The sequence below is a fragment of the Triticum dicoccoides genome, chromosome 2B (assembly GCF_002162155.2).
Source record: "Triticum dicoccoides isolate Atlit2015 ecotype Zavitan chromosome 2B, WEW_v2.0, whole genome shotgun sequence".
In the NCBI taxonomy this organism is placed as follows: Eukaryota; Viridiplantae; Streptophyta; class Magnoliopsida; order Poales; family Poaceae; genus Triticum; species Triticum dicoccoides.
The window spans coordinates 446,074,371-446,085,360 of NC_041383.1; positions in this window are offsets into that span (position 1 = coordinate 446,074,371).

The window sequence follows — 10,990 nt, forward strand, 5'->3', positions numbered from 1 at the left end:
GCGGGCCTGGCGGGCCGGTGGTGCGGGGGCGGTGGAGCGGCCACGTGGCGAGCTGAGGTTGGACGTGGGCGGCGGCGGGATTTTTCCGGCGGCGGCCGGACGTGTCCGATGGCGACAGGGACTATTTCTTCTAGGGTTTGCCCGTGAATTTCGGGGAGAGGCTATATTTATAGGTAGAGGGAGCTAGGAGTGTCCAAATGGGGTGCGGTTTTCGCCCACACGATCGTGATCCGACGACGGAGAGCGTGGAAGTGACTTAGATGGGTTATCGGGCTATATTGGAGGGGTGTTGGGCTGCAACACAAAAGAGGCCTTTGCGAGAGTGCGGTTAGCCGTTGGAGTACCAAACGAGCTCCAAATGACCCGAAACTTGACAGGTGGTCTACCGGTGCTATACCAGGGCCACTTGGCAAGGCTCGGTCCATTACGAGAACGTTTAACACCCGCACACGAAAAGAGACAAGAGGGGTGCGCCGGTGCATGTGGGAGTGTCGGATTGCGAAACGGACAACGGGGAAAATGCTCGGATGCATGAGACGAACACGTATGCAAAATGGAATGCACATGATGACATGATATGATATGCATGACATGAATAAAATGCAAAACAAAAGACAAAACCCAACCACGGAGGGAATATCATATCACATAGCCGAAAATGGCAAGAGTTGGAGATACAAAGATGGAAAGTTACATCCGGGGTGTTACAAGCCCATATAAAAAAGGAGGCCAAAGAAGCCCACCAAATAAAAAAAGAAAAAAAGAGAAAAAAGAAAAAGAAAAAAGAATGAGAGAAAAGAGAGAAGGGACAATGCTACTATCTTTTTTTCCACACTTGTGCTTCAAAGTAGCACCATGATCTTCATGATAGAGAGTCTACTATGTTGTCACTTTCATATACTAGTGGGAATTTTTTTCATTATAGAACTTGGCTTGTATATTCCAATGATGGGCTTCCTGAAAATGCCCTAGGTCTTCGTGAACAAGCAAGTTGGATGCACACCCACTTAGTTTCTTTTGTTGAGCTTTCATATATTTATAGCTCTAGTGCATCCGTTGCATGGCAATCCCTACTCACTCTCATTGATATCTATTAATGGGCATCTTCATAGCCCGTTGATACGCCTAGTTGATGTGAGACTATATTCTCCCTTTTTTTCCTCACAACTACCACCCTATTCCACATATAGTGCTATGTCCATGGCTTGCGCTCATGTATTGCGTAAGAGTTGAAAAAGCTGAAGCGCGTTAAAAAGTATGAACCAATTGCTTGGCTGAAACCGGGGTTGTGCATGATGGAAGTATTTTGTGTGATGAAAATGAAGCATGGCTTAACTATATGATTTTGTAGGGATGAGCTTTCTTTGGCTATGCTATTTTGACAAGACATGATTACTTGTTAGTATGCTTGAAGTATTACTATTTTTATGTTTTATGAGCTTTTTTATTGAATCATTTGGATCTAAACATTCATGCCACAATAAAGAAAATTACATTGAGAATTATGCTTGGTAGCATTCCACATCAAAAATTCTGTTTTTATCATTTACCTACTCGAGGACGAGCAAGAATTAAGCTTGGGGATGCTTGATACGTCTCCAACGTATCTATAATTTTTGATTGTCCCATGCTATTATATTACCCATTTTGGATGTTTATGGGCTTTACTTTACACTTTATATCATTTTTGGGACTAACCTACTAACCGGAGGCCCAGCTCAAATTGCTGTTTTTTTGCCTATTTCAGTGTTTCGAAGGAAAGGAATATCAACCGGAGTCCAAACAGAATGAAACCTTCGGGAGCGATCTTTTTGGAACGAACGCAATCCAGGAGACTTGGAGTGGATGTCAAGAAGCAGCCGAGGCGTCCACGAGGCAGGAGGGCGCGCCCTAGGGGGGTGGGCACGCCCCCACCCTCATGGGCCCCTCGTGGCTCCCCTGACCTACCTTCTTCGCCTATATATATCCACGTACCCTGAAAACATCCAGGAGCACCACATAAAACTATTTCCACTGGTGCAACCTTCTGTATCCGCGAGATCCCATCTTGGAGCCTTCGCCGGTGCTCCGTCGGAGGGGGAATCGACCACGGAGGGTCTCTACATCATCTCCAAGGCCTCTCTGATGAGTTGTTAGTAGTTTACCACAGACCTTCGGGTCCATAGTTATTAGCTAGATGGCTTCTTGTCTCTCTTTGAATCTCAATACAAAGTTCTCCTCGATCTTCTTGGAGATCTATTCGATGTAACTCTTTTTGCGGTGTGTTTGTCGAGATCCGATGAATTGTGAGTTTATGATCAAGTTTATCTATGAGAAATATTTGAATCTCCTCTGAATTCTTTTATGTATGATTGGTTATCTTTGCAAGTCTCTTCGAATTATCAATTTGGTTTGGCCTACTAGATCTATCTTTATTTTAATGGGAGAAGTGCTTAGCTTTGGGTTCAATCTTGCAGTGTCCTTTCCCAGTGACAGCAGGGACAGCAAGGCACATATTGTATTGTTGCCATCGAGGATAAAAAGATGGGGTTTATATCACATTGCTTGAGTTTATCCCTCTACATCATGTCATCTTTCTTAATGCGTTACTCTGTTCTTCATGAACTTAATACTCTAGATGCAGGCAGGAGTCGGTCGATGTGTGGAGTAATAGTAGTAGATGTAGAATCGTTTCGATCTACTTGTCACGGACGTGATGCCTATATACATGATCATGCCTAGATAATCTCATAACTATGCACTCTTCTATCAATTGCTCGACAGTAATTTGTTCACCCACCGTAATACTTATGCTATCTTGAGAGAAGCCACTAGTGAAACCTATGGCCCCCGGGTCTATCTTTTATCATATAAGTTTCCCATCTACTTTTATTTGCATCTTTACTTTCCAATAGATATCATAAAAATACCACAAATATTTATCTTATCTTATTATCTCTATCAGATCTCACTTTTGCAAGTTATCGTGAAGGGATTGACAACCCCTTTATCGTGTTGGTTGCTAGGTTCTTGTTTGTTTGTGTAGGTACGAGGGACTTTTGAGGAGCCTCCTACTAGATTGATACCTTGGTTCTCAAAATTTGGGGGAAATACTTACGCTACTTTGCTGCATCACCCTTTCCTCTTCAAGGGAAAACCAACGTAGTGCTCAAGAGGTAGCAAATCTCTCTCTCTCTCTCTCTGTCTCTCTCTGTCTCTCTCTCTCTCTCTCTCGTGTTCTTGAGTTGGCATGATCTTGCTGTATCGCGAGCATTGTTAATATAGTTGGATCATATGGTGTTTCCCCCTCTCTATCTCATTGTGATGAATTGAGTTTTCCCTTTGAGATTTCATTATTATCGGATTGAATATTTTTATGGATTTGAGGGCACTTGATGTATGTCCTGGCACTCAACTCGCGGATTCCTGAAGTTATATTGGGGTAATCGATGCATAGGGGTTGATGCACATTTTCATCCTACTTTCTCCGATAGAAATCTTGGGCACTCTTTGAGGTTCTTTGTGTTGGATTGAGTATTATGAATCTGAAATTGTTTGATGCATATCATATAATCAACTCATGGATAATCGCGGTGACATTGGAGTATCTAGGTGACATTAGAGTTGGTTGATGTGTATCATATGGTGTTATTTTAGGACAAACTTTAGGGCTGTTTGTGAAACTTATCGGGATATCTCAAAAGATTGATCGGAAAGAATAACTTTGAGGTGGTTTAGTACCCTCAAACAATTTCTTCTTATGTTCTCCGCTAGATAAGAACTTTGGAGTCATTCTTCATCGCATGTTGAGGGATGGTTATATGATCCAATTGTATTAGCATTATTGAGAGATTGCACTAGTGAAAGTATGAACCCTAGGCCTCATTTTCAACCATTGCAATACCGTTTGTGCTCACTTTTGTTACTTGCTACCTTGCTGTTTTTTGTTCTTCCTATTACAAAAATCAATATCTACTATCATTACTACACTTGTATCACCATCCCTTTGCTGAACTAGTGCACCTATACAATTGACCATTGTATTTGGTGTGTTGGGGACACAAGAGACTCTTTGTTATTTGGTTGTAGGGTTGTTTGAGAGAGACCACGTTCATCCTACGCCTCCCACGGATTGATAAACCCTAGGTCATACACTTGAGAGAAATTTGCTATTGTCCGACAAAACTCTGCACTTGGAGGCCCAACACGAGGCTACGAGAACAAGTTGTGTAGTAGACATCAAGCTCTTTTCTAGCGCCGTTGCCAGGGAGGTGAGTTCTTGAAGGTATATATTTAGATCTTGCAATTGAATCTTTTAGTTTCTTGTTTTATAACTAGTTTGCTTTCTAACAGAAAAGTACAAAAAAATGGAATTGAGGTTGCCTCATATTATTCGTCTTTATCATGTCTTTCTTGAAAATGATGGTCCGAAAAATTGTGCTCAATTGATAGAAGAAGAATTCAATACAATGTTTGGCATAAAAAACATGAATGATGAGCATGATTGCAATGTTGCTAGTATGAATTCTTTGAATATCCATGATGCTAATGATATGCAAGGTCATAAATGCTACTTCTTGAGCTTGCGTTGGTTTTTCCCTTGAAGAGGAAAGGGTGATGGAGCAAAGAAGAGATAAGTATTTCCCTCAGTTAAGAACCAAGGTATCAATCCAGTAGGAGGAAAACACAAGTCTCCAATGATAGAACTTACACAAACAAACAAATACTTGCACCTAATGCGATAAAGGGGTTGTCAATCCCTTCGCGGATACTTGCAAGGATGTGATCTAATAGAGATAAGTATAAAAGATAAATAAAAGTGCAAAAGTAAATAAAAGTAAATAAATTGAGGCAAGGTAATTTTGGATTTTTTGTTTTATAGATCTGAAAGTAATATGATAAAATTAGACCCGGGGACCATAGGTTTCACAAGAGGCTTCTCTCTTGAAGAAAGCATATGATGGGTAAACAAATTACTGTTGAGCAATTGATAGAAAAGTGCATAGTTATGATGATATCTAAGGCAATGATAATGAATATAGGCATCACATCCGTGCCAAGCAGACCGAAACGATTATGCATCTACCACTATCACTCCACACCGACTGCTATCCAGCATGCATCTAGTGTATTAAGTTAACAAGAACGGAGTAACGCCTTAAGCAAGATGACATGATGTAGAGGGATAGATCCAAACAATATGGTAAAACCCATATATTTATCCTTAATGCCAACAATACAATATGTGCCTCGCTACCCCTTATGTCACTAGGTGAGGACACCGCAAGATGGAACCCAAAACAAAGAACCTCTCCCATTGCAAGAAAGATCAATCTAGTTGGACAAACCAAATCAATAGATCAGAGAGAAATACAAAGCTATCTTAATCATGCATAAAAGAGTTCAGAGAAGACTCAAATAATATTCATAGATAATCTGATCATAAATCCACAATTCATCGGATCTCAACAAACGCATTGCAAAATAAGATTACATCAAATAAATCTCCAAGAACATCGATGGGAACATTGTATTGAAGATCAGAGAGAGGGAGAGGGAGAGGGAGAGAGAGAGAGATAAGAAACCATCTAGCTATTAGCTATGTACCCTTAGGTCCGTGGTAAACTACTCACACATCATGGGAAGGGTGGCAAGGTTGGTATAGAGGCCCTCCGTGATCGAATCCCCCTCCGATAGAGTGCCGAAAAAGGCCCCAAGATGGGATCTCATGAGAACAGAAGCTTGCGGCGGAGGAAAAGTATTTTTGGTGTGTCCTCTGGTATACGGGGAATATTTGGGTATTTATAGAGCTAGAGTTAGGGTTAGAGGAGTCCAAAGGGGCCCACAAGCCTGGGGGGCACTGATGTCTACTACGCAACCTTCTTCTTATAGACTCGTGTTGGGCCTCCAAGCGCAGAGTTTTGTAGGACAGTAGCAAATTTCCCTCAAGTGGATGACCAAAGGTTTATCAATCTGTGGGAGGCGTAGGATGAAGATGGTCTCTCTCAAACAACCCTGCAACCAAATAACAAAGAGTCTCTTGTGTCCCCAGCACACCCAATACACGGGTACATTGTATAGGTGCACTAGTTCGGCGAAGAGATGGTGATACAAGTGCAATATGGATCGTAGATATATGTTTTTGTAATCCGAAAAATATAAAAACAGCAAGGTAGCAAGTAAAAAAGTGAGTGAAAACGATATTGCAATTCTTTGAAACAAGGCCTAGGGTTCATACTTTCACTAGTGCAAGTTCTCTCAACAATTATAACATGATTAGATCATATAACAATCCCTCAACATGCAACAAAGAGTCACTCCAAAGTCACTAATAGCGGAGAACAATCGAAGAGATTATTGTAGGGTACGAAACCACCTCAAAGTTATTCGTTCTGATCGATCTATTGGGCTATTCCTATAAATGTCACAAACAACCCTAGAGTTCCTACAAAAATAACACCTTAAGACACACATCAACCAAAACCCTAATGTCACCTAGATACTCCAGTGTCACCACAAGTATCCACGGGTTTGATTATACGATATGCATCACACAATCTCAGATTCATCTATTCAAACCAATACAAAGAACTTCACAGAGTGCCCCAAAGTTTCTACCGGAGCGTTAAGACGAACACGTGTGCCAACCCCTATGCATAAGTTCACAAGGTCACAGACCCTGAAAGTTGATCACCAAAACATACATCAAGTGGATCACATGAATATCCCATTGTCACCACAAATAAGCACATGCAAGACATACATCAAGTGTTCTCAAATCCTTAAGGACTCAATCCGATAAGATAACTTCAAAGGGAAAACTCAATCCAGTACAAGAACGTAGAGGAGGGGGGGGCATCATAAGATCCAACTGTAGTACCAAAGCTCGCGGTACATCAAGATCGTGCCAAATCAAGAACACGAGAGAGAGAGAGAGAGAGAGAGAGAGAGAGAGAGATCAAACATATAGCTACTAGTACATACCCTCATCCTCGAGGGTGAACTACTCCCTCCTCATCATGGAGAGTGCTGGGATGATGAAGATGGCCACCGGTGATGATTCCCCCTCCGGGATGGTGCGGAACAGGATCCCAATTGGTTTTTGGTGGCTATATAGGCTTGCGGCGGCGGAACTCACAATCTTGGTTATGTTCTGGAAGTTTGGGGATATATAAGAGTTTTTGGCGTCACGGTCAAGTCAGGGGGTCCACGAGTCAGCCACAAGATAGAGGGGTGCTCCTAGGGGTGTAGGGCGTGCCCTCCACCCTTGTGGTTGACTCGGAACTATTCTGGTCCATCTATGATGCTCCATGGGCTTATTTTGGTCCATAAAAAGGCACTGTAAAGTTTCAGTTCATTTGGACTCCAATTTGGTATTCCTTTTCTGCGAACCTCAAAAACAAGGAAAACAGAAATTGGCACTGGGCTCTAGGTTAATAGGTTAGTCCCAAAAATAATATAAAATAGCATATAAATTCATATTAAACATCCAAGATGGATAATATAATAGCATGGAACAATAAAAAAATATAGATACATTGGTGACGTATCAAGCATCCCCAAGCTTAATTCCTGCTCGTCCTCGAGTAGGTAAATGATAAAAACAAATTTTTTGATGTGGAATGCTACCTAGCATATTTATCAATGTAATCTTCTCTACTGTGGAAAAAATTCATATCCATAAGATTCAAAACAAAAGTTTAATATTGACATAAAAACGATAACACTTCAAGCATACTAATAAAGCAATCATGTCTTCTCAAAATAACATGGCCAAAGAAAGTTATCCTTACAAAATCATATAGTCTGGCTATGCTCCATCTTCATCACACAAAATATTCAAATCATGCACAACCTCGATGACAAGGCAAGAAATTGTTTCATATTTTAGATGTTCTCAAACTTTTTCAACTTTCACGCAATACATGAGTGTGAGCCATGGACATAACTATAGGTGGAATAGAATATGGTGGTTGTGGAGAAGACAAAAAGAAGGAGATAGTGTCACATCAACTAGGTGTATCAACGGGCTATGGAGATGCCCGTCAATAGATATCAATGTGACTGAGTAGGGATTTCTCACATGGAAGACAATACAAAATTGCACCCTAAAGAATTGAACATCACATTTGCAGAATTGAACCAAACAGTTAATTGAATATGACAACTAATTAACCAAACGGTTAATAAGTGTGCACCACATTGCATGACATATAGAACATATACACTAGAGCAACAGATTGCATGGTAAAAGTAGATAGCACAATTCACTAGAATTTGATAAGGAAAGGCAGTAGCTATCAAACTGAACATGGGTCCTTATAGTGAGCTAATAAGACAAGCTACTCCTCATCGTTGGAGATATCGATGATGATTGGTTGCTTGGACATGGAAGAGGGCGAGGCCTCCGCATCGTGGGTGCCCTCGTCGTAGTGGTGACTTGCCTGAGCCGCTCCGAGCACCAACCTGCTGGCTCTCGAGTTGAGGTAAGCACCTGCATGCTGAGAAAACACCTCATAGTCTTCGTCGAAGGAACTGAGGTGACCTCGAGAAAACTCCACGAGCCGTCGTTTAAAGCAGCCAACCGTGTCACGGCGTCGGCGCATGAGGCGTCGACAACAACCTCGATGGTGAGGTCCTCCTCCAAAATCTGGGGGTCGGCACGAATGGCAACTATCGCGATCTCAACCGCGCGGGCAGCCGCAATTTGCTTCTCCGCTGCCAAATGCTCCTTGAGCTCCTGGCTATACTGTGCACACCATGGCTTATGGCAGCGCTTATTTGGTGGAGGGGTGATACGTCTCCAACGTATCTATAATTTTTGATTGTTCCATGCTATTATATTATCCATCTAGAATGTTATATATGCATTTATATGCTATCTTATATGATTTTTGGGACTAACCTATTAACCTAGAGCCCAGTGCCAGTTTCTGTTTTCTCCTTGTTTTTGAGTTTTACAGAAAAGGAATACCAAACGGAGTCCAATTGACGTGCTAATTCTTGATGATTTTTTATGGACCAAAAGAAGCCCCTGGAGTGAAAGAGTTGGGCCCGAAGAGTCCCGGGCTGCCCACGAGGGTGGGGGGCGCCCACCCCCCGGGCACGCCCCCTGTCTTGCGGACAGCCCAGAGACCTCCCTGACTTGTTCCCAACGCCAAAAATTCCTATAAATACTGAAACCTCCAGAAAAGCACCATAGATCAGGAGTTCCGCCGCCGCAAGCCTCTATAGCCACCAAAAACCAATCGGGACCCTCTTCCGGCACCCTGCTGGAGGGCGGGATCCCTCACCGGTGGCCATCTTCATCATCCCGGCGCTCTCCATGACGAGGAGGGAGTAGTTCACCCTCGGGGCTGAGGGTATGTACGAGTAGCTATGTGTTTGATCTCTCTCTCTCTCTCTCTCTCTCTCTCTCGTGTTCTTGATTTGGTACGATCTTGATGTATCGCGAGCTTTGCTATTATAGTTGGATCTTATGGTGTTTCTCCCCCTCTACTCTCTTGTAATGGATTGAGTTTTCCCTTTGAAGTTATCTTATCAGATTGAGTCTTTAAGGATTTGAGAACACTTGATGTATGTCTTGTATGTGCTTATCTGTGGTGACAATGGGATATTCACGTGATCTACTTGATGTATGTTTTGGTGATCAACTTGCGGGTTTAGTGACCTTGTGAACTTATGCATAGGGGTTGGCACACGTTTTCGTCTTGACTCTCAAGTAGAAACTTTGGGGCACTTTGAAGTACTTTGTGTTGGTTTGAATAGATGAATCTGAGATTGTGTGATGCATATCGTATAATCATAGCCACGGATACTTGAGGTGACATTGGAGTATCAAGGTGACATTAGGGTTTTGATTGATTTGTTTCTTAAGGTATTATTCTAGTACGAACTCTATGATAGATCGAACGGAAAGAATAGCTTCGTGTTATTTTACTACGGACTCTTGAATAGATCGCTCAGAAAGGATAACTTTGAGGTGGTTTCATACCCTACAATAATCTCTTCGTTTGTTCTCCGCTATTAGTGACTTTGGAGTGACTCTTTGTTGCATGTTTAGGGATAGTTATATGATCCAATTATGTTATTATTGTTGAGAGAACTTGCACTAGTGAAAGTATGAACCCCAGGCCTTGTTTCCTAGCATTGCAATACCGTTTACACTCACTTTTAACACTTGTTACCTTGCTGTTTTTATATTTTCAGATTACAAATACTCATTTCTACCATCCATATTAAACTTGTATCACCATCTCTTCGCCGAACTAGTCCACCTATACAATTTACCATTGTATTGGGTGTGTTGGGGACACAAGAGACGCTTTGTTATTTGGTTGCAGGGTTGTTTGAGAGAGACCATCTTCATCCTATGCCTCCCATGGATTGATAAACCTTAGGTCATCCACTTGAGGGAAATTTTCTACTGTCCTACAAATCTCTGCACTTGGAGGCCCAACAACGTCTACAAGAAGGTTGCATAGTAGACATTAAGCTCTTTTCTGGCGCCGTTGCCGGGGAGGTGAGTGCTTGAAGGTATATCTTTAGATCTTCAATCAAATCTTTTAGTTTTGTTTTATCACTAGTTTAGTTTATAAAAGAAAACTACAAAAAAATGGAATTAGGAGTGCCTCATATGCTTCATCTTTTTAATGTCTTTCGTGAAAATGATGGGAAGGAAAATTGTGCTCAAGTACTAGAAGAAGAATTACATATAATGCTTGCATAAAATATGTGAATGATAAGCATGATTGCAATGTTGTTAGTATGAATTCTTTGAATACCCATGATGCTAATGAGATGCAAAGCCACAAGCTTGGGGATGCTATGTTTGATGAAGATGATATTTTTTGTCCCCCAAGATCTGATGAGAAAATTTATTATTATAAAAGCATGCCTCCTATTTATGATGATTATTATGATGACACGTATGCCATAAAGAATAAACATAACCATGAAACTTGTCATCATGATTTTAATTTTCAATTGGATTATGCTTCACATGATAGGT